At 39.2% G+C, this 24885-nt stretch overlaps 1 long non-coding RNA gene across 2 annotated transcripts in view; it reads right to left on the bottom strand.

Moving 5' to 3' along the window:
- Positions 1 to 24885, bottom strand: part of LOC136826912 (uncharacterized) — a 38858-nt gene that overhangs the window by 2866 nt on the left and 11107 nt on the right. For both annotated transcript variants that reach the window (XR_010849749.1, XR_010849750.1), the window contains exons 2-3: positions 22252 to 22367; positions 18114 to 18224 (exon numbers count right to left, since the gene is read on the bottom strand). This is a non-coding gene — a long non-coding RNA (uncharacterized lncRNA). The remainder of the gene's footprint in view (positions 1 to 18113; positions 18225 to 22251; positions 22368 to 24885) is intronic.

Raw genomic sequence — 24885 nt, 5'->3', positions numbered from 1 at the left:
AGGAGCTTGTTTTCGGATGTACGCTGCATAATTTGTTTACTTTTCACATATTTTAACAACAATTGGGATAAATTACACTAAGCATAAGAAAAACGCTTTGAATACCAGAATCTACGAAAAACATGGAATTAATAAAATTCAACTATTGGCGAAAACTTCCAGGGAGGTAAAAGGAACAGCCTGTGGCGGATCTAGTAACACTCAGCAGCAGCCTCTGTAAAAACAATGACAATCTTTTCTATCACAAAAATGTTGCCAGTCGCATACACTATTAGGAATCTTGTAAATGTCCAGTTCATTGGTTAAGTTTATTCAGACTTTTGTACTGAAAACCTAATTTACCAAGTTGGCCTACTCAGTCAAAAAATACAAACCGGCTTTTTTTTTAGAAACTCCACTCTGTAGAAATGGACAAGAATTTTTTAAATGCCTAGGGGTCTATTGAAGGCAGCTGCAGAGGACTTAAATGAATTCTCTAAGCATGTGTTAACTGATGCTTTAATAACAATAATTCTGAATTTAACAACCTGGATTGACAAGATGGTTCCAATAACTTCGAACATGTCAGTTCAACGATACCAGTAGAAACCACTATTGTCAGGGAATGAAGATGAAGCCTATTACATATTAAAAAGAAAAAATGCTTCTTTTTTAATAAAATAAACCATTTTTTTCACGGGCCCGCCAACTCCTGAATGCGTTTTCCACCATCCAATACATCATGCTGCATCTCGGAGGGCTCGAACAAACACTGCATGCCAACTGGTGTGCAAATAAATGAAAAAGAATCCTGTTGTTCAACAGCTCTTGGCTGCACTCACAAAATTGCAAGCAAATATACAGGTGATCAGGAGTTCTGGGGCTGACCGTGCCAGTGCAAGGCACCAATGACCAGAGAAATATAAACTAGAATATACAACTTCCCCTATACGTTAAGGAGTCGAGAAATCTCTGTCTGTGTCCCACAAAGAGAAGACAATTTGCATACTAAATTTATTCCTATTCAGCAATTCAGTTGCATTACCCTTTGCAGACTGATATTATGGGACTTAAGCACATTTAGGCCCATTCAGCATTCAAAACTGAAAAGTTGGAGTAACTGGCCAGAAAAAAAAAGTGATACGTTACAAGGGTTTGAAGGTGGAGCAGAGAAAACACCACAGTTACACTACGACACAGTAGTTACAAGATGGACAGCAAGACACAAGAAAAGCTGGAATTGAGTTCCAGGTTAAAAACTGAGGTGCAGGAACGCTGTAAAGTTTTTAGCAATGCCTGCATAGCACCATGTGATGTGCACTGACGGCAATAGGGGCCTACAGAGATACAGCACTGTATCTACATTGATTGGTTAGATTTATGAAATTTAGGCTATCAACCCAACTAGACACTTCAGCTCCCAAAACAATGAACCGAGGGAGTTGGAAAGGTTGGACACAAAGATAAAGGGATCCAGAAAAAGATGAATCACAAGGATCCATGGGTGGAACTGGGAGAAAACTCCCATTACATTTAATAGTAGTAATTATAGAGGGGTTGGACAGCTAAGATACAAAAAAAGGATTTGGAATAAATGTAAAAAGCTACATGGTGGATGCCAGCTAGTGGTTGAAGTTGTCGCAAATATCCTTTAGTAATGCCTGTGTGCACCAAGTGAGGGGCCCTGATTGTACTAACGAATTACAGGGATGCTACAATTGGTATAACACCTGGCTCATGTATTTCAACAGTCACACATTTATCATTTTCTAAAAATTAATTCAATAACCTTTAGCATAGCTTGTTGCTATCCGCCATTAGACGCTATTCCTTTGTCCATCTGAATTAATGCCCAATGCTCTACTACTAACTAGGTCTGGCTAACACGTATCTCTGTTTAGCTTATGGTAACTTCAAGAATAAAACTTAGGACTGCTGTTCATCTTGTAAAATTTAAATTCCCAAAAAGATTATTTTGTTGCTAAATGTATAACTGGCTACAATGAGCTAACTCAGGACAAGGAACCTGATCATGAAATTTAGAATTCAGTTATTTCACGCATTTACATTATGTGACCCTTCAAAGTTAAGCTGTAACACCAATCAAAATCACTCATTAGCCAAATGGGCATAAAGTTAACAGGCAATAAGACGTTAAGAAGTCACGAATTAAAACATGGAACATTTAAAATACCAAACCTCTCAAAATGAAAACCAATTACATGCATACTGTATACCAAACTGTGGACATAAAATACTGACAATCTTCAGCTTCTCACTTAAAAAACACCATAAACTATCACAGTAAATTGCTCCTCATCTGTAACTTGCCAAAACCTTATTTTCAAGTTCACAGTATTAAGGTAAACATTTCCAAACTTTCATTTACATCTAAACAAAGTAACTGGTAAATTTAATGTCGTTCGATAGTTTCAAAACTACCTTCCGTGCAATACATCGCTATCAGCATTCATCAATTACAGAAATTCATTTACTGTGCATTACCTTGCATTTCTAAAACCTGTCAACATTACAATTCTAACAGTTGCACCTCCATATTTGCCTACTGTTTGAAACAGACGTGTGTGTAAGATTTAAATTATGGTTGAAACAGATGGGATAAACAGTTTTGAAAGAAGGCTAAAAATAGAATTTACAGCAAGAAGGAAACTTGGTTTTCATGACTACCAAAGTTTTTTGCAAACAATTTCTGATCAAGTGTTTGACACAAGTTAATACACAGAGCTCTAGATATGTGATTCTTTCAGTAAAACTAAATCTTGAGTCTACAAACTCGCCTATAGATTACATACTATAAGATTTTTATGTATTCCAGTTTGGGGATTAGTACAAAAATACTACTGCTGAACAATAGCTACTACACTATCTACAAGCTTACATATGCCAAATCTTGCAAATTGATCCAACTGTATTTTGTCAGATTTTAGTCCATTCTGCTTGAAAGGAAAAGTTCTCATAACTAACCTGTAAAGTCTTGCACGCTATCACTCACTGTATACTTCATTTCTTAAATCATTACACTGATAAATTTTTAAAGAACTGGATTACTTTAAAGTAATACAAGGAATAAATTAATATTTCCAGTCTTAGAGGGGCAAGCAAATTTCAAACCAGACAAATATCGTACAATCTTTTGTATTGTTCCATCGTCCCTGAGCCTTTTGTGTGCATCATAGGCGCTGGTTTGTGACTGCTACTTTAAGTCAACAACAGGGGATAACACATTCTTCTAATAACTGCTTCTGAAAACCAAACAGCAGTGGCTCCAACCCAAGGAACGTTATTTATTTTAAGATAGGACCTACCAATGGCAAGATTCTATACTTTTTCAGTCCTGTCTAGCTAAAGAACAGAATACAGATTTTATGCCAAAGGCCAAGCTCTGGGACCTATGAAGCCATTTAGCACTGAAAGTGAAACTGACAATAAAAAGATGGAACAAAGAGCATATGAACAGAGGTACAGTTAAAGGAATGAAAGGGGTTGCAGGTAGGGGCCAAAGGGATGATGCAATGAACCTGAAGTAATGTCTACAGTGGACTGCATAAGGTGCATTAGTAGCACTACCCCTATATGGGGTGTCTAGCTAAAGATAAGGTTTTATCATGTTTTTGCTCTGGTGCTAGAGAAAATGTTATGGACTTTAGACTACTTCTTTAAGGTGTACGGTTAGGACCAACCTAAAGGGAATTAGTAAAAGTGATAAGTTATCCTCACAAGGTAGGGATGGTCAAAGTAACCAACTAACACCAACATGGGCAATAGTGCTAGAATATTCTTGGCAGAGATTCAAAGCTATCTATATTTATGACTGTCAATCAGCCCTAATTTTAGTTCAAGTGTCAATTACAAAACTTTCATCATACAAATTAACAAAATGCTATTACTATAACTCAAAGGGCCATTATATAAGTAAACAATCCTTAGGAATGTTGCTTAAAAATACAGTATGTAGTACAAACTAAAACATAGTTGTGGCAAAACTCTCTGAACTTTATCATCCCTGTTCATTACTGCCACAAAAATAATTATTATAGCTGGGAAGTAGAGCAATCAGTAGTTACCCCAAAACAGAATGCAGCAGATTCTCTCTAGGGTCACAATCTTTCAGGATCTGCTGTATATAACCTATTGTAACTTTCATGTTGGAGAGCAGGACTCAAACTCCACTGATCTTAATTCCTATCCCCTCTTGGTTAAATGAAAGTGATAAAATAATCTCTCACTGTACTGACTCCTTCACAACTTGATGTACAAAAATTAACAGCACCAACCCCTATGCTGCCTTAAAATTTGGGTATTATTCCGGTATCATTCCAAAAATCTGCTTTCAAGATTTACATTGACACCATCAAGTACCAAGGAAATATGGTACAGTACATACTGTACCCATACTTTAATCTGTTAACTTAATCAGACTTATTATCAAGCAGTCAACATACTCCTTTTGAACTTTCTCATTTGCAACTTTATAATGCATACTTGAACAAAAACCATTGTCAGCTGGGCTACATACTAGACACAGTATTTTCAACTTCTAAAGCTAACAAAAATGGCTCAGCTTCAAAGCTTTGTTACTTACCAAACTCCACATAAGTTACTTAGCTAAGAGTTACAATCCTTTCAAAATCCCATGATGTTATAAAAGAAGCTTCTCATTGGTTTTAAATTTTTTAGTTTCAACTACTGACTTCAATACATCTTTCTTTTATCTGTTAAAAGCTCAAGAATACACACCCAAGAATCAAACCCAGCCTACTAGTACTACACTCTTTCCGCACATGTACCAGTACATAGCCCAAATTCTATAGGCATCTACTATAAGCATCTTTCACCTTACATACTTTTACAGGCCACAAGAATAGCTGTACAGTTTCCTGTTCTGTTATGTTACATATTATAAAAATAATGCCCACACAAATTTATTTTCTTAACTATGACCATCTGTTCTGTTACAGATTATAAAAATAATGCCTAGACAAACTTATTTTCTTAACTATGACCAGAGTTTACAATTATATATATATAAAGGAAGGAAAAGGCAACGAAGCTAAATATTAGCAATTAAAAAATCTCCTTGGCTGCCTTAAATCTCGAATTAAATTTTTAATTTCTCCCACTAATACACTACCAAACACTTATTAGTGAAAATATATATTGGTAAATCAATATAAAGTAAGATTTTTAAAGACCTCCACAGTAATCTAGGTATATACATTACACCAGTGTTCATTTCCCACAAACCTACAACTTAAATCTTTTTGGAAGGGTTAACTTTCACCTGTGAAATTGCAATTTCTTAAAATAAATTGTATTTTTCCTAACTAGCCTATACAAACTTGAGGTCCTTTACATTAGGAATTACTTTCAGCAAAGCTGGAAACGGCCATTGAACTTTCAAACAAGGTGGTTAGGCAGTCAACTACCGTCCGGGAGGCGGGTGTACCTCCTGCCCAGATGTAAACATTCCAATTTGCCTTTAAGCCCAGGTGTCAGATTGAGGGGTGGCATGAGGCAGGCATGAAAAGTAATGTAAAGGACCTTAGGTTTGAATAGTTGGGAAACTCACAATTTACTTTAAAATACTGTGATTTGTTCCGACATGATATACAAACCGTTGGTCCTTTACACTAGGAAGACTCACTGGTTGGAGGGAGGAATCTGAGTGAGTCTCTATGAACTGACTGGAGTTCGCCACACCTTGTGTTCCCTTCCTGGTCGATAGAGCGAGGAAGGGAAAACTGCCTCTGACAAAAATGATCGGGTTGTAAGAAACACGAGATCAATTGTCAGACTTCTGGGTCCCTTTGCATGAATGAGGAAACATCAGTTCAAGCAAAGTACATCTTAGGCGAGACGCAACCTGTCCCGTAGTGGAGCCGGGTAAGCTACACAACTTGTTGAGCGGTCACCACAGGACCAAAGGAAAAAATGTCCAAGGACTTGTGGGCAACATCTCGAAGGTAAAAGGAAATAAAGGTGGTTTGTTGGGACCACACCCCCGCCTTCAAAACCTGTGGGACTGATAGATTCTTCCGGAGTGCCAGGGACGGATCAATGCTGCGGACTTCATGAGCTCTCGGACGAAGCGTACCAGTGTTGTCTTCTCCAGCAGCAGAATACACTCTCCTTGTTGTCCCATGAAGCCAGAAAGAGATAGTGTTCTTGGACATTCTTTCTTGGTCGAGCCAGTGTTAACGAAGAGTCATTGACACTCAGGCCGGAGATGGCGAGTCCTCTTCAGGTAGTGCCGCAGCACTCTTAACAGGACACAGTAGCAACTCTTCTGGGTCATTACCAACAAAGTCATTTAGGGAGGGGATTGTGAAGGACTCTAACAGAGCATCAGGGACTGATGGCCATCCTCTCGAGTGTTTAACATCAAAGCCCATGAAATTTGCCAACTCTCTTTGCCGATGCCAGGCTAACCAAGAAGACAGTCTTGGGGGTCATATCACGGTCTGACGAGACTTGTGAAGGCTCGTACGGTGCATGAGTCAGGCCCCTTAGAACATAAGTCACATCCACCTGGGGGCCTGAGGTACCTGGGTGGGCAAGACCTCTTGAAGCTTCTCATCAGTAGAGATATCTTGACCCTTTCCAGCTGCAAGACTAGGCCGAGTGAGGCCCAATAGCCTTTTACTGCTGAAATGAAGAGAAGCTTCTCTTGGTGAATTAAGACAAGGAAGTCCGTGACCTGCTGAATAGTACCTCCGACCGGAAGAGAGACCCTGTCTATGACACCAACCGCAGAAGATGGACCACTTTCCTTGGTATACTGCTGCGGAGGATCGTCTCAACCATCCAGCCATCTCCGCTGCTGTGTGAAACAAAAGCCTCTTGCTCGTGGAGATGGTGGATACCCTCCAGCCGTGGAGACACAAGGACTGCACTGCCAGGTGATACCGCTCAGCATGGGGTTGACACAGCAGGTTGAGCCAGAGGAGGAACTCTCTCGGCACCTCAGAAAGGAGAACTAATGGGTCGGGATACCTACCAAATGGCCTCTGGCCATTTGGGGGCTACCAGAATCATTCTGAGATTCGGAGTGATCATCACTTGGCTGATCACTATGCGAATCAAGACAGAACGGAGGAAAGGCGTAGACGTAGAGATTGTCACACAGATACTGAACATGTCAGCAGCAGCAGCCCATGGGTCCATTGACTGAGCAGATTGACCTGAGGTTTTCTGTTGTGGTGGGTGGCGAGCAGATCGATGACTGGAACCCCCCCACAGGTTGAACAACCTTTCTGGAGGCTGAGTGCCCTGAATTGGAAGACCTGGCTGACACCTCTAACGAGTGAGCCAGCACCCACTAGTGTGTTACTGGTGAAGCGGAAGATCGTTGAATGGGTATCTGAAAATATGTATCCTTCAAGTCCACCAGGAAGGCTGCCTAATGCATGAAGTCTTTCTCCCTGATGGAGGCGTGCACGGATCCTCGGTCGCGATGTTTTGAGAACAGAGGCAATGTGAATAGAGTCTGGCAAACGAAATGGTTCAGGGGAGAGAGGTCTCTGACCGGTCTACAACCACCCCTGGCTTTCTATACAAGAAAGATTCGGCTGTAAAAGCCTGGGGACCCATCCGACATGACTTCTTGAGTTCCGACAAGATTTTACACACCAAGACTCGCTCAGCATGGCTTGCACCAGTCTTGCATTAGTGCGATGCCCTTTGGAGATCCAGGAACGAGGCCCTGCAGTGAAGGACTCGGTGAGGTGGCCTAGACAAAGGGTCCTTCAAGGTAGATATACCTCCTCCCCTGAAGGACATCCACTTTCCATTGTGAACAGAGTCTGGCAAACGAAATGGTTCAGGGGAGAGGTCCACCGGTCCCACCCCTGGCTTTCTCTATAAGAAAGATTCGCTTCCATGTTGCCCAATGGCTCATGGCTTGCACTTCTTGCAACCCCACCTGGAGATCCAGCAGCAGTCGCCAGGGGTGGGGGATAGAAGGAAGACGACGGTCTCACGACGCCCCCAGCTTTTCCCCTTCTTCCATTTTAGCTCCCCTTCTTCCGCTTTACCAGACTGGAAACTGGGCTTAAAGGGGCGTGAAAGCCCACCCTTTCCGGAGGAAGGAGGAGGCTGGGTGTTCCTGTGGGATCCCTTCGAAGACTGGGGGCTTCTTAGGGGCTGAGAAGTGCTAGCCTGGCCTGAAGGCTGGGCCGCAGTGGAGCGCAAAGACCCGGAGGTCTTAGTCACTGCCTGGTGAACAAGGCGGTTGCTGTCATTGGCATGACGCTTCTCCACCGCAGCACCTATCAACTTTGTCGGGAAGAAATAGGCAGAACCCAGCAACAGTCCGTTCCGCAGGGTCATTGCTGACTCAGGTCCCATAGACCTGGTGAAGCGAGAAAGAACAGCGTTTCTTCACTTAAGAACTCAGTTGGCCCAAAGGTTTTCCGTCTGGTGGGTGAGGTAGATGCCTCTACCTCGAGACTGGCAGTCTCCTGAAAGTGGAATCCTCCCAGAGTACAATAGGGAGGCAGCCACTTAGGATACTGTGAACAACCACAGATTCAACCAGGAGACTGCCTGGAAAGCCACCATGGCAGTGGCTTCCAGGGTTGCTGCCTCTTGCTGGGAAAGAGAAATACCCTCTGCTGTAAGTTGCTGCAATGAAAGACCTGGTCTAGATGAACCAGGTCCGGGTCAACCTGCTTAAGTGGCAATGGCCCTTCCGAGGGCTTGTAAAATTGCTTCTGTCGAGGCAGAGGAGGGGGAAGCAGCTTGTCCACGCAGTTCAAGTAAAGCGAATTGTCTTGCCCAGACACAAGACCATTCACTTGGTTGTGAACCCCCTAAGCAAGCGTGGACCACGGCAGCCCCACTGAAACCTTGGGTTCCTTTTTTGGACACCAGAAGGATTTGAGGCGCGGAGGATAATCCACAAACGAGGCCGCGGTCCTTTCCCCTATGTCCTTGTGCTAACAAATCAGCGCAATTACCTCTGCAAAGGTCCTCTGTATCTCGGAGGTGTCCGTGTCCTGGGGAAGAGGACCCCTTGAGTCCCTCCAAGGTGTGGTCCTCCATATCTACTCTCCCCGCAGGAGGAAGAACCTCAGCACTCTCCTGGGATCCTTCCTGTACTACATGGACGTATGATCTGGTCGATCCAAGAACAGAGCCAGGAACGTAAGCCCTCGTAGTTGAACTCCAAGGAGACGACTCACCGGAGTTCCTCCTGTCCAACTTGCACCTCCTAGGGGAAGCCCAGGAGGTTGAGGGGACACGCGAGGAGGATTGGGCACCCCCGCTGGTCTTGCTAGCACAACCAGAAGGAGCAGTGGTCCAAGAGAGGTCACCAACCCACAGTGATGATGGCAACTCGGGTCGAGAAGAAAGCTTTTGCCTCGGTGAAGCATTGTCCTGAGGAGAGCGGAGCGGTTCACGGAGTCAAGCTGGGAGCTTGGGGGAACTTTAGCTGTCTTCCAGATGGGCCCCAGTCTTCTTCGAGGCCAAAACCTCGCGAGAAGACTGAGCAGGGGACCTCTTCTCTGTCTCGCCAGGTGCCCGGACCAGAGAGGCTGAAGCACCTTCCCGGGAACCTTGCTTGGCACTCATGGAAGTGCCAGTAGGAAGAGCCGAGACACCTGCTTGTCAGGGCTCTTTCTCTCATCCTGTGCCCATGTCGGTGCAGAGAGAGGTCTCTCTGGTACCAGTCCAGAGTACCCAACACAGTGCCAGCCTTAGAAGCAGATTTCTTCTGCATGGCAACAGGAGTGTAAACCAAGGTCTGCACGCCCTTGGCTCCCAAGGTGACTGACCCAGGGGTCAACGAATCGGTTCCCTGGTCTGCGGGCCGGGATGAGCCGACGAGAGATCCCACTGCCTTCCCTATGAAAAGAGGCAGTCCCTTAGAAGTCTCTGGGCGAGATTTCTGGGGCGGGGAGAGAAAGCCGCTGCCTTCTGCAGCTGGCGAGTCTCAGAAGAGGTGGTGGTGGTAGCAGACAACAAGGACGGCGAAGACAACACCTTCCGAGACCTCTTCTTCTTCATCGTCTTTGTCATCATCTTCAGGATGGTGGTCAGGTCCCCCATCCAGGAGAAGGCAGCAGAAGCCAGCAACAACTACGGCAGGTGGAGCAGTGTGGGAGCCAGGTAAGCCAGGAGCAGAGACATGGGTCGTCGGCACGGGTGGAGCAGGAACAGGAGCCAGGCCGGAGTGGGGAATGTGTATGCAGCAGGTCGGCAACAGCAGGAACAGGCACCGTTTTGTAAGGCACCAACGATGTAACTATACCGGACGGGCCGGGCAGGAAGCCAGGTGGCAGTGGCATGGCATGGAGAGGCAGGCGCGGCTGATACCTGGGTAACCAGGGGCGAGGTGACAGTCACTGGTAACTTAGTAAAAAACATCATGGTGACTGTTGACGTGGCGGAAGTGGCTGAGGTGTGGGTAGTCACAAGACTGCCGGAAAGATGGGAGATCAGGCCCTCCAATGATGGAATGCCAGGTGAAGCCAGGTAGAGGTGGGGTCTGCAACCTGCCCAATGAGAGAAGTCTCCACCGCCAAACCCAAAGGCAAAGCTGGGTCAAAGGAGGAAGCCTCTGCTTGCTCCAGGGGAAAAAATTCCCTCCGGGGCGAGGAGAGACCCCCCCCCGAGAGATTGTCCTGATCGTCCACTCCCCATGGCCTTCTACACCCGACGAAGCGAGTGAAGATGAGGGGAGTTCTCACCCGAAGGAGAGGCAGCAAGAAGGGGAAGCTCGCCTGGAGGGAGAAACGATCCTGACGGGTCAGCCACCAAGGGAGTCATTGGGGGCCGACAACCCTCAGATGACAGCTTGGCGGGCTTCCTTTGGTACTGTCTCCTCCTCAGACTTCACCCACTGCTTGGCAGACCAGAAACAACACTCTGAACAAGGTGAATTACGAGAACACACACATCCCCTGCAAGAGGAGCAAAGGGTGTGTGGGTCCATATCAACATGAGAACAGAAGCAATTGCACTTATCCCCTACCCCAGGCCATACATGCTGGGGGAAGGAGGGCTTATGAGGTTTATCCACAATCATAATGCAAAACAACAAGATTAGTTATAAATGATTTGTTTAATCAGACCTCTGAACCCTGTTAGGGTTCTTCTCGGGCTGGAAAAAAAGGGGAGGGGAAAGAATACATAAGAAAAAAATTAAAACTAAAAATCGAAGAAAAAAAAGGGGGGGGGAAAATGATACTTTAATTTAATTTTGTTTAAGAAGACAATATTATTAATTGAAAAGTTATTACCTTCAGCTGGAATATCTTTTACCGATTTATTTTGTATATCAAGTATTTCTTTCATGCTGCCATTTGGGACAGTCAATCAAGATATGTTTCATTGTTAATGGGATGTTACATCTTTCACAAGTTATTGGATTTGTGTGTGAGTTGACATCCGAACCATGTGTGAGTCTGGAATGTCCTATTCTGAGTCTTGTTAAAATTATTTCATTTATTCTTTGTTTTTGGGTAGAATAATGCCACTTTTTAACTTCGTTCTTAATTTGTCTTAAGTTTGTTTTGAGGGGGTGTATTTGACCAATCATTTTGCCAATCCCTATAAATTAAAGGTTTAACTGATGCTAGCCAGTCTGATATAGGAGCACTTTGTAGTAGTTAGGGGGATTGTACAAGCCAATTTAGCAGCTTTGCTTTCTCAGTACCCTCAATGTCTACATGGGCTGGGATCCAACAAATTTGAACTTGAAGGCCGTTTGTAATTAACTGATGAATTTCCCGTTGGATATTTTAGACAAGGTGATTATTTGATTTAAATGATCCTATTGCTTCAATCGCACTTCTAGAGTTGCTCAGAATTCCTTTGTTGATATAATGTGGAGAGCCAATTGTATTGCTGTTAATTCAGCTGTAAATACTGATGCTATTAAGGGAAGGTCCATTTGGATAGTTTCATCACTTGAATAGGCTGATGAGCCAACTCCAGCTTCATTTTTGGATCCATCTGTATAGATTATGAAGGGATTACCCTTCCGTTTTGCGTTTTCCATGGCATGTTGATGGTACATTTACGTTGAACATACAGTATACTTTTTTGAAAGATATGATAAATATTTGCCCTTTTTTTTTCCTTTTTAGTGTCCATGGTGTGATCAGATTTATTTCTTGGGTAAATTTGGGTATAATGTTATGTAAATTCAATAATTAGTTTTTTAGTAAACGAGTTTTGATTTGGGTTATTATTTGTATTTGGATTATTGAGAAATTTGATGCAGATGTGCCTGCTTGAAGGGATAGGCCTCTTCTTAATTAATTAGATCTCTGTAATATTTTAGAGGCAGCTGGCCTGCTTCTGCTAGGATAGAGACAGATGAAGATGAACGGAAGGCTCCTGTATATATAAACACTCCCTCGTGATGTAAAGCATCTAGAGATTTTAGGGTTGCTTCTGAGGCAGTTGAATAAATTGGACAGCTATAATTTATAATTGATAATACTGTTGCATTGTATAACATTTACATTGTATCTGGTCCTGCACCCCATTTGGTGTGAGAGACTTTTTTTAATAATGTATGGGCTTTAGATCTTTGGGCTTTTATATATTTGATATGATCTTTCCAATTTAAATGTTGATAAAAATTTATACCCTAAAATTTAACACTAATGCACATGTTTATCTCTTCATTATAAAGATATAACTTAATCGTTTGTTGTTTCAACCATCTTTTGTCTTTGTAGCAAACAATGTCATTTTGACAACTCGAAACCCACGGAGTTAGTCCAAGTGGTTATATTATTTGTTGCTATATTAAGTATTCTTTGAGCATGTCTCAGAGAATAACATTGAATATTTACAAAATCATCCACAAAAAGTATTTTGTACACCATCAGGAAGGTTCTAAGTAATATCTATTGCCAGGGCAAATACTGTAAGATGCAGCTCAAAACACTGCCTTGAGGGATACCCTCCTCTTGTATGTAGCAATTTGAATATGTATTTTCTATGGATACTTGAAATGTACGATTTGTTAAAAAATTGATACATATTGAATATCACATTTGTGGAGTTTGTGCATAATATTGTATCTCCATGTGGTATCATATGCTTTTTATATATCAAAGAAAATAGCCACTGTCAGCTTTTTAATTTCAAAACCCTTTTTAATATGATGATCTAATTGAGTTAATGGGTCTAGTGTAGATCTACCAGCTTTTGATCCTGATTGGGTAGGTGATAAAACAGAGTTTTTTGTTATAACACTTGTTAATCTCAAACTAACCATTTTCTTCAACAGTTTGCACAAGCAACTTGTTAGAAATATTGGCCTATAAGTAGTGGGGTTGCTAGGGTCTTTTCCTGGTTTACTGATGGGTATGATATTGCATGTCTCCACTTTGATGGGAAGACATGCCTTAGCCATATGTTATAATTTTAATATTAAAGATTTCTTTAGCTGGTGTAGCTAAATTTTGTATCATTTCAAAAGAAATCCTATCATGACCCAAAGCTGATGATCGACATGATCTTAGGGAAAATTTTATTCGCTCATATTGAATTCTTGATTATAATCAAGGTCCTCATCCGTTTCAAAATTAAGTGTATGATTTATTTTTGTGTTCTAATTCTTTTGAACTGTTCATCTAAATTAGAATAGGCACTAATATCTTCTATATATTTGAAAAATCTTGTCGGTTATGATTTAGTTTGCCATTATACTGTACTGGGCTTCTAGGTGGTCTTATATGTTTACTGTTAATTTTACTGAATTTTGTGCCATATTTCCTTGAATTGAAGTATTTGGTGACAACTCCGAAATATAATTTTCCACGATTGAGCTTTTTCGAACATTATTGTTTTTTAAAACTTGGCATTATATTTATTGTAAAGTGGTTTAATGTGATTAATAGTTATATTTATAACTATTACCTTGCTTAGTTTATATTAAAGGGCCTTTATTAAGGGTGTTTAATCTAGACTTTAGTCTATTCAAATTATGTGCCAGTGTTTATTTGGTTTGATTTAAGAGAGATAAATTGTTAAGACCACCATGGAACGGTGGATATATTAGAAGTTGAAGTTTTGGGGATGCATATATCTGCAGCATTGATTACAACACTGGAAAGGGAAATGATCGTTTTTTGTTCAAATAATTAAAAACAATTGGAAAGTGATCACTTGTGTATGAATCATCTAGGACATTCCATTCCAAATTTTCGATTAATTCCAGTGAGCATAATGAAATATCGAGGAGAAAGAAATGTTTTTGAGAAGTACATTGGTGAATCACTTTCATTCAGACAGTGTAAATTCTGATCACTTGTGCAATTTTCAATGTTTGTGGCAGCCAAGTTACTAACATGTGTGCTGTCCCATAATGGATTATGGGCATTAAAGTTGGCTACCATCAGTAGGGGGCCAATTACATTATTTAGTATTTGTGGTAAATCACTATAGTTTGAGTTAAAATTTGGCTGATTATATAGATTTAGAACAGATATAATTTGATTGTCTGGCATATGCAATTTGATTGCAGTTATTTGATATGACAATGTAATATTTAAGGGTTCAGAAGTTGAATGGTTATGAAAATATACTGTATAGCTGTTCCTAGCTTGCCATCCACTATTGGTGAGTGAAAAGCTAATTTATACACATGCAAATAGGTTTATGTTCCTTTAGTATACTCTGGATTTCACCTAGTCGAAGCCGAGTAGAAAATCCATTCATGTTCCACTGAATTATTTTAGTGGTCATTGTTCGGTGGAATTGGAGTTAAATTTTGTAAGTTAATTGCTGATTTAGCGATATCCCGTAACATTTTAAGAGAGTTTTGTGTTACTTTGTGGTTTCTTTGTAACTTGGCTTGATTGCTGAATATTTCCTATTTCCTTATAATCAAATCTATTTGAATTTTGATCATGTTTCTTTTAAGTTTTCAGGATTCCGAGCATAGTTCGTCATCTTGATGGAATGTTAAAGGGCATTTTCGGAACATAGTAAAGTTATTTACGAAATTTCTCATTACATTTTCATTTTTGTTAAGTAAACGATTGTACGTTATGCTGAAACACTCTTGAAATTAAGATAAATCATGTTCAGTGTGTGGAAGGAATGGTTCTGATATCCGAGTCCCAATTACGTTTCCATTATTGTATGTTGAAATATTTTTGTTGGGAATTTCTGGTGCAGGTATACTGTTGAAGTATACCTTAGTTTTACCAGACCACTGAGCTGATTAACAGCTCTCCTAGGGCTGGCCCGAAGGATTAGACTTATTTTATGAGACTAAGAACCAACTGGTTACTTATTACAGGGACTTTGGTCTTGTTGAGGAATTGAACCACATTATAGCGAGAAATAAATTCCTCTAATTCTTCATTAGATGGCCAAGACTTAACTTGGGCCTTGGTTCTTCCACAACTCTGTCGATGTTTAACGAAGAACTAGGTTTCTATAGGATCTCCGATGTGCTGGTATAAGATTTTGATTTGAATTTTTAGATTTATTATTATAATTCTTTGGTCTTGTTGAAGGTTGATTTGATGAATTTTGGGGGTTTCTGATTTTTCAGTGGGATGTTTAATTGTAGATTTCTTTGTTGATTTGGAATCGTTATTTATATTCGTCTTGGATTTCCAGTTGTGATGCAGTCAATGTAATGTTTCATATTAATGGTGGGCGTGACTGGTGTTTTGTTAGATTTATGTGAACGGAATGTCATGATTTTTACCCTTACGGGGAGTTCTGTCAATTACTTTCCTTTTTTATTTTATTTTTGGTCAATTAAAGCTTTCTGTGGATGATGTTAGTGCAGTATGAGTATCCAGATATGATTAATTAACTTCTGTTAACTTTTCCATATGATAGGAATTCGTTTCTGAACGATTAACTGGGATTATTATTGGGGAGGCCTGTTGTGATGTAAGAGCAGTCTGTTGCAACCCTGTACACTTGGGCTTTTATGGGTAGCAGAGGAGGGGGAGAGATGTGTCTCAGCTATTCTGTGTTGAGATTCTTTATGTTTATCATGAATTGTTACAGCATTTGAATATGAATAGCATTTTACTGGATCATTGATTCCTCTCACCTTCAGTTTGAGTTTGGCTTCATTAACGGGCATACCAGTTCTGACCATTAACATTTGTAATTCTGTATAATATTGATAAAATACAGTCTTTAGATTTTGCATGATTTATTTAATTTGCAATTGACACATTTAAAGGTTTTGCATTTCCAATTTGTTGTATGATCTTCAGAACATACAGCACACACAGCCTTATTTCTACATCTTTTTGTTGAATGGCCACATTTTAGACACTTAGAACACAGGAGAGGTTTAGGGACAAAGGGGGCGAACATCTCTATTTAGTCCTAGAATTTTTATTTTTCGTGGTAGTTCCCAGTTTGTAAATTATATTTTGACTATTTTAATATGTTTATTTGCATCCTTTCTACTTGGGAACAGTATATAATTCCAAGTCATGTATGTTGTTGTATCTTAATTTAAGGGAGTCTATTTTAAAGATTTGTTTTGATGGTAGCTCTTTTTCATCATTGTCTGGGGGCATCACTGTTTCTTGTGTATAGTTTAGTGTTTCATGGCTGGTTACTGTTACTTTAATTTCATTTATGTTGGTTATTTGTAGAAAAGTTGTTGAATGGGCTTTGGTTGTTGTTTGTATTGACCATTCATTGTTTCTGATATGTCTACATTCCTTATCTTTGTCTACATTCCCCGTCTTGTGTGGGATGTATATTTAATAATTTGTTCTCTAATAGGCTGGTGAGATTAAATTGTTTCTCTGCTTTTAATACAAAAAATCTGGACCAATTGTCTGTTCCAAAAATATGTTCAAAATGAACTAGTGTTGGATTGAGTCGATAGTTATTTCTTTTGGATCTTTTTACATTCATCCGTGACGAGTTGTCTTGTGTTGATGGGGTTTTAGGAGGATTACTTGTATCCACTTTAGAATTATTGTCCATTATGTATGGTTCCAGTGTTATGATACTGGAGTTTACAAATTTGTTTTTATTAGTTTTTTTTGATTTTCTAAACACTCTGAGTCTTTAGGGGTTGATATTTTACTTGGAACATGCTGTTCCTTTGTAGCATTTATGTCTGTACTAAGGAGGTTCGGGAGTGACGTTCCAATAGTCATCGACTGTGCCAGAATTTTACCATCATGAGGTCCAGGGGTACTAAAATCTTTAGTTTTACTTTCCATAAAAAAAGTGAAAAAAATCTTTTAAAGATATCATTGGCTTTTTATGAAGTTCAATCTTCCACTAATGGCACAAGTGGGAACTGACTCCCAAATGTCCGCGTCCCTACACTACCCCGAAAAGGGGATGGCATATCATGATTAGTATGGCCCAAGTGTCAGCAAAACTCATTTGCTAGGACTGAGTGTATTGTAATAATACAAGTCATCCCCATCCTAATCACATTATGGGCTAACCGGACAGAAAGCCGAGAGTCCTATTCCTAGAACCAGGCCCCCCTGGAATCCATGGTCCAGCTCCACAGAGTTCCGCCTGAAAAAAAAAACAGGTCTGAACATTATCAGGTAGATGATGGTTCTACCACTGTTCCCACTAATTAGCTTCAGATCCAACTCCACTCCAAGCCATGATATGTTTTCCCATTCATTAGGTTTGCTAAATTTTGACAAAAACAGAAAATTCCACAAAATTAGTCCTAAAATATATCATATATATATATATATATATGGGACACTTGGGATCAAACCTATGGATAAAAAAAAAGAAAAAAAAACTTAAGTTCGAGAGCCCCCTCACCACATCAAGGTGGTTCCAATTTGAGGGGGGGAAAAAACCAGAAAGACCCCACCAGGAAAACAGCTCAACAGCAGTCAGGGCAGAGAGCGTGAAACACGTCTTCAGCACAAGATGGCCGATAGCAAATTGGAATGTTTACATCTGGGCAGGCAGTACTCCTGCCTCCCGGACGTTAGTTAACTGCCTAACCTCCTTGTTCGAAAGTTCAACAGCCGTTTCCAGCTTCCCTATAAGTAATTCTTAATGTAAAGGACCGACGGTTTGTAAACGGTGTTGGAACAAATATAAATTTCATTCATGCTACAGTCCAGGATACACTGCCTTCATTCAAGTCCACCAATTCTTCAAAGAAGTACTTGTAGTACTTAAAGGCTGGATGCAGACCTCCACACAGTTCTTATCTCTTGAATTATTAGTTGGTTCTTGGTTGAGGTAGACTTTCAGGGTATTAATTTGCAGTTACAAACCTGAAAAGAAAAACTATCAGACTAACATTCGTGTTACAGGCTAGCTGAAACAAAGTATTCAAAACACTACAGACTACTAAAATCTACATATTTAACAACAAAACCAGATTAAACTAAAAGAGTAAAAAATCAAAGGTCAAAGCTAAAATACTCCCAGCTTATATTCTACAGTTAACTTGACATATTCCTAACACCTGAACTGCACAAATTCTTGTTTGTTCATACTGTACAGTCCTTAGCATTTTGGCACTAAGGAAGGATATGCTATAATAAAAACATTTTGGCACTATGGAAGGATATGCTATAATAAAAACATTGTTAAACTTTTCCCAGTTGAGCCTTTTGCTGAGAGGGAGGGAGGAGAGAATTTACACAAAACCAATGAATGTAGACAATATAATATGCAGACTATTGTGCCATGCCACACAATCTTAAATATACACTCACAGAAACACTTATATGAAGCTGATAAACTTCAGTTACTATCCACTGTACTTTACTTAAGTGGTAAAACTTTGTTCTACCACATAAACTGTTGGGACACATCTTTAACAAACTTGGCCTGCATGTCTGGGCAAGACTGTGGAATGGAATCCAAAAGCCAAGCGCTGGGACCTATGAAGTTATTCAGCCTTGAAAGGGAAATTGAGAGTAAAAAGGTTTTAAAGGTTGCACTATGAAACAATAGTTAGGAAAGGGTGGAAAGTAATATGGAAGAAAAGGAACATGAATGGAGGTACATGAAAGTGATGCTACAAAAAACTAAAGTAATGCATGTCTTCCTGCACAGTATGGAAAGGGCTAAGCACAAAGCTACCAGCAAACCCCAGCAAGGCTGAACACACCTGCCTACAAATCCTGGCCAGCCAAGTGCAACATTCTGCATGCCTCATAAAAGCCAATTGCAGGGTAGTTTTCACTACCTGGAAAAGATCAGCAAGGGGCATTAAATAACCGAATGTCAGTGTGTTAAAACAGCAAACGCATTTGTTTTAGAAATCTTAAAAAGTCGAGTGAATATGTCTACTCATAATACATAAATACAATAAAATCCATATAGGCATAAAGAACAAAGATACTTCGATAGTTGACAAGATGCTCATTTCCACTAACACACAACTTTGGATATGTAATTTACATAGCTATGCATTGCTGCTCTGAATTGCCACCACAGGTATGTAAGAAAAAGGTAAGCTTTTGACTACTATGCATTACTCACCAAAGACCTCACAAGCATGCTGAAGCTGCCAATGGCAGAACATTATTCACACTTAAAACTATCATACGACTTTCAACTGCTGAGACTCAACCTTAAATAAGAGACCAATGCGGTTAACTCTGAATTTTCCACATGGAATCCTCATTGTGCATCAAGTAATTTTATATAAAAAATTTAGCAGTTTTGATCTTTGACAACAGATGTTGGGGAGGGTGGGGTAGTTGGGAAGGACATGGAACCCAGGATGGTGGTCATATCCAATTTTTATTTACTGAACAAAAAGTACAGCGCAGACAATTTCTGTATCACTAATATGCTGTATTAGTATATTCGGCTATTAGATTTGTATTACAGTATTTAAAAAATTACAAAGATTTTTTTTTTTTTTTTTTTTTGAGAATTCAAACACTTTACAATGAACTTTGGCTACCCTGTAAATCACTAAAGTAACACTATATAATCACTTGTTAGGTCAATTTACCAGCCCAAAGTCTGTAATATTGTAAAAAATATCAACATTTTCTGTATATAGCACCAATGGTAACATTTTTGTGGTTTTCCTATTGGAAAGCAAGGTTATAAATGAACTACACCATTTAATGTTGGAACAGTTTTTAAAATGATCAAGTTCTTATTTGTTGTTTAACTCATCTTGGCTACCTCTGTGGGGTCACATTGGAACACTTTGCCACCAACAAATCATGAACTTTCCTTCCCTTATTTATTTTTGCACCAATTATGATCTTATGTCTTGGTAACATGTCCACAGTGTGATTAAGACCAATTATTATGTCATCTAACCATATGAAACATACCTCTTATTTTACTTTTTCCATAACTGTATTTCAATGGGTCAATCCTGAAGGGAAAGTGGAAACCATCTTAACTTCATAACCTTTTTTGTTTTTGTTTACTTCACATTATCTAATGCACTACTTACGTTGTGTGAGATGTTTTAAACACTTGACAGATCCTATATACTTTGAGAAATTAACACCTATGTTGGACCTTCAAACCGATTATTCCAAAAATATATTTAAATTAATTATTCCAAAAATATAAAGTAACTGTGAAGATCGAATCAAACTTCTTTTGTAACATGCAAAGAACCAAAAAACATTGAAGGTAAGCAATGTAAAATAAGTTGGGGTTTCTAGAGGCCCTTACCAAGTATGACATGGCAACCTAAGCTGGGTTAGAATGTGTCTATCATGCCACACTTCCCAATAATATGTCAGGGGAGTTCTAAGATAGGTTACCAGATATATATCAAAGTACCATATGAGGGAGTGATTAGCAACTTCCACGTGGGGCTTGGCATCTAAGTTATGTTAGGATGTTTAGGATGTTTCCCAGCAGTTAACCTACTCTTGTGGTTAACTTTTCACTCCATATTTAAGGAAAGAAGCAGACTCCCTAACAGGGGTACCATCTGGTTGCATATAAAAATGACAATCCTATTATGTTTGCAAGCAGACTAAAAGAAGTTTTAGTTGTGACAAGAATGAGGTTTTTCATTTGAAGTGAAGGTGATACATAAAATCATTTAGCTGACTATACTTGAATATTTTAAGTCCCTTTAAAAGGTTATTATACAATTTTCATTGAAGCTTGTTATTCAGGTTACTTCTTTGTTTTACTCAAAATTTGGATAATCTAAAATAATTTTTTACACTTAAGGCTTGATCAGAGCAATAGGAAATAGTTTGTACCTTAATGCTGCCACATTCACTTTATATCCCAAGTTTAAAAATCCAGCGAGGATTAAAAACAGATGAATAAAAATATCAGGGGCCTTACTCCGAGACCATGTTTTTTTTTAATTTTTTTTATTACAAAGCTACCCATTACATCACAGAAAAAACCTACATTATGGCTACAAATTTATGTACAGCACATGGTACAAACGCCAAACTCTCTCACAAGGTGTCTGCAAATTTACAGAAAATTATGACTGATTATGAAATTTATTATGGATACTAGTATATAACCTATTATCCTGTGACCTTTCATAAATTATGGATACTAGTATATAACCTATTATCCTGTGACCTTTCATACAATGAAAAATCAAATTGATTGATTATGAAATTTATTATGGATACTAGTATATAACCTATTATTCTGTGACCCTTCATACTATGAAAAACCAAAACTACCACCAATCTATCATTAGGCATTACTGTATCAGTGCTTGCAAGAATTTTTTCAAATGGAAAGTGGAGGCAAGTTGGGAATGAACAAGAACAAGAACCATTTACTGTATGAGAGCTGTTCTTCCTATTTCTATTTCTAAGTTAATATTTGTTCTTTAACAAGTCTTTAGCTACCTCTGTGAGGTTATGTTACAACTCAGAAAACAAAGCCTTGAACAGTTTAACTTTTTTTTTTAATCTATACCATTTATGATCTTGAGTCTTACTAAGATATCCACTGGTTACAGGCTCTCCTCAAGAGCAAGAACCTGCGCCAGCAGAAGGCTAGCTCAATCTAATTGCAACTTTCCTTTCTCCTTCTGCAGTTTATGCATACTTTGGGACCTCCTTCCAAAATTTCTCCCTTGCATTCTGAAAGATAGAGCAACTATGTTGGGCTTTCAATTTCTCAGCACAAATTCTGAGATGTAAAGAGAGACTTTCCTAGAGAGAGAGAGAGAGAGAGAGAGAGAGAGAGAGATTTCCCTGAGAGAGAGAGAGAGAGAGAGAGAGAGAGAGAGAGAGAGAGAGAGATTTCCTGTGTAGGCCTTGGTATGCAAGTTAGGTTAGGATATATCCCTATAATTAACCAACCAAAGTGGTTAAAGCTTACCTTTAGTTCTTAACATTGGTTTTGCTCTATGTTCTCAAACTGAAGAGGGTTTACTTCTCATCTGTACTACTGCCTGGTTTACAAGTAACTTGGGCTCCTGGTCTTGTAGTCTGAGTCTGCAAGTAGAATGCAGGGTTATTCAGTATTGTTTTGCAACTGATTTGAGATTTTTGTTGTACCCAAGACTGTAAAGTATGTCTTCTAGTATGCTAAAATTTGGATAGTTATTGTTTTAAGTTGTTTACATTCAAAAACCTCAATCATAACTAAGAATTCATTTGTACCTGACATTAAGATTCATCCAACAGTAAAATTGGTTGGAGTCTAAGGAAAAACTGCTCAGCCTAAGAATTATCAGGGACCTCAACACTGAGTTTGAATAAAAAGATGCCTAGCTATTACATAAGAAAATACAAGAACATAACAGACTGTGTACTTAATGCACTTTGAGCACCTAGCTTTTTTAAGGGTTTGCAAAGTTACTGGACAACTTGGAAACAAGACGACTTTAAGACATTTAAAATATTAATAGTTTTATCCACAGCCTGTAAGACATTTAAAATATTAATAGCTTTATCTACAGCCTAAGTATTTAACCTATCACGGTACTCACTTATCCTTCTTACTACAAAACTCCAAAATTACCACCCTTATATCACTTGCATTACTTTAATGAATTATGTGCTGCTGAGAATTTAAAAGTTCCTACTTTTTGTTCACTACTTTGGCTACCTCTAAAATGTAATGCTGGCACTCATAGCCATAAAACAAACCCCACGATTTTTTTTTTTTTTTTTGCACCATCTAATCATAGTAACATTTCTGGTTACGGGCACCCCTAGATGAAAGAGCCTGTGACAAAACACGGTTGGCTTAATCTAATACAGGTCCATCTTTCTACAACCAATTAGAACTTATCTTTTTTATTATCCAGTTTATGCACATTATGTGATGTCCCTACAATTTTTCCCTTGCTAGAACTGTATGCTAGAAAATCAATTGTTCCAGAGAAGTATGAATAAAAATAGCAAAACTTTTATTAGATAATTTTCTATACTGTTAAATTTACACTGCTTAATACAGTTAATTCATTAATTTGGTTTAATAATGGTTTCACTTATCCTATACATCAAGAAAACACCTGTTGTCCCTTAATTTCTATTACGTACAAATTATTCTGAAAATGCAAATTGATGGTATTGAGTGAGCACCCTTTACTCACACAACATAGTCACAAAACATTTAAGCAAGCAATAAACATAATGCAGGTGAGGAGGTCCAGCGTGCCACTAAAACGACAGGATGTGGTAACCTACGTCTGGTTAGGTTGTACCCAAGTATGTCATGTCACTTTCCTTTAATAAATTAAAAGGGTCCTTGGTTAGGTTATGTAAGAATGTAACCCAGTAATTAACTCATGGTTAAAGATTAATTTCACTTAACCTTGATTGTACACAAGTTACTAAAACTACTTATAGAAGTTGACTCATTATTACACCTAAAATCTGGTCTTCACAACAATTGAGCTCACAGATATGTGGTTTCAGATTTACAAACAGTTAAATTATGTAAATCTTGTAGTATGTCAAAACTTTCCAAGATCCCTGCTCTCCTCTCCACTTCATACTAATCAATTGCATTTCCTTGTTTAATGTTAAAATTTGAGTAAATTTCTACTTTATACCATTATTGTATCTGGAGTTGAAAATGGTATTTTCATTATAAAATAAGTTTTTAAATATACTTACCTGGTAGTTACATATATATAGCTTTATCCCGCCGATTAAATACACGACGCAGAAATTCAAAAATCATCACCGATAGATGGTCAGGTGGCCATACCTGAGCGCCCTCTACCAGGTAATTAGAACCATTCCCAATTGTCCTAAGAAATTCCATGCCCCTGTTCTCAGAGGGGAGGAGGAGGGACCTTTATAGCATGTAACTACTGGAGGTAAGTATATTTAAAAACTTATTTTATAATGAAAACACCATTTTTAAATATCTAACTTCCTGGTAGTTACATATATAGCTGATTGACACCATTGGTGGTGGGTTACAGAACCAAAACACTGCTGGGGAATTCGTATAATTACTAAACACTAAATATTAGCTGTAAACATACTCTGGTTCTTACCTGATAAGAAGCTGGCTTCATAATTATCCTGCCTCATTCGCCTGCATTCCTTGAGAGACCCAGCGACCCATCCAGGGGCTGTAGAAAGTCTCTATGGGGCTGTCACACGGTCCTCAACCTTAACATGACTAGACCACCACCCTTGCTATCCTGGCATAGCCATGGACAAAGAGCTGACCACCTGACCCACTAAAAATCACTAAATAACACACTCCATAAAACCTAACTTAGACTTGCAACCCCAGACTGTGGAAGGATGCAACAACTCTCACAGACAACCTGTGAGTTCAAATCAAGAAAAAGGCAAGGGTATAATACAAAAAAAAAAAAAAAAAAAAAAAAAAAGTTATAGGGTAGAGGCAGTAGTACCCTCTCCAACTACACGGGCGCGGGAGGCAACGTATTTGACCAGGAACAGCAATCCTCATATTGGGTCTGTACTTCTTTTCAGGTAACAATCTGGCGAAGATAGATTTGCTTCGCCAAAAGTCGCTTCC

This window comes from Macrobrachium rosenbergii, chromosome 41 (genome assembly GCF_040412425.1).
Source record: "Macrobrachium rosenbergii isolate ZJJX-2024 chromosome 41, ASM4041242v1, whole genome shotgun sequence".
NCBI lineage: Eukaryota > Metazoa > Arthropoda > Malacostraca > Decapoda > Palaemonidae > Macrobrachium > Macrobrachium rosenbergii.
The sequence above is the reverse complement of the archived record's forward strand: the minus strand, read 5'-3'. Positions and strand labels throughout refer to the sequence as shown.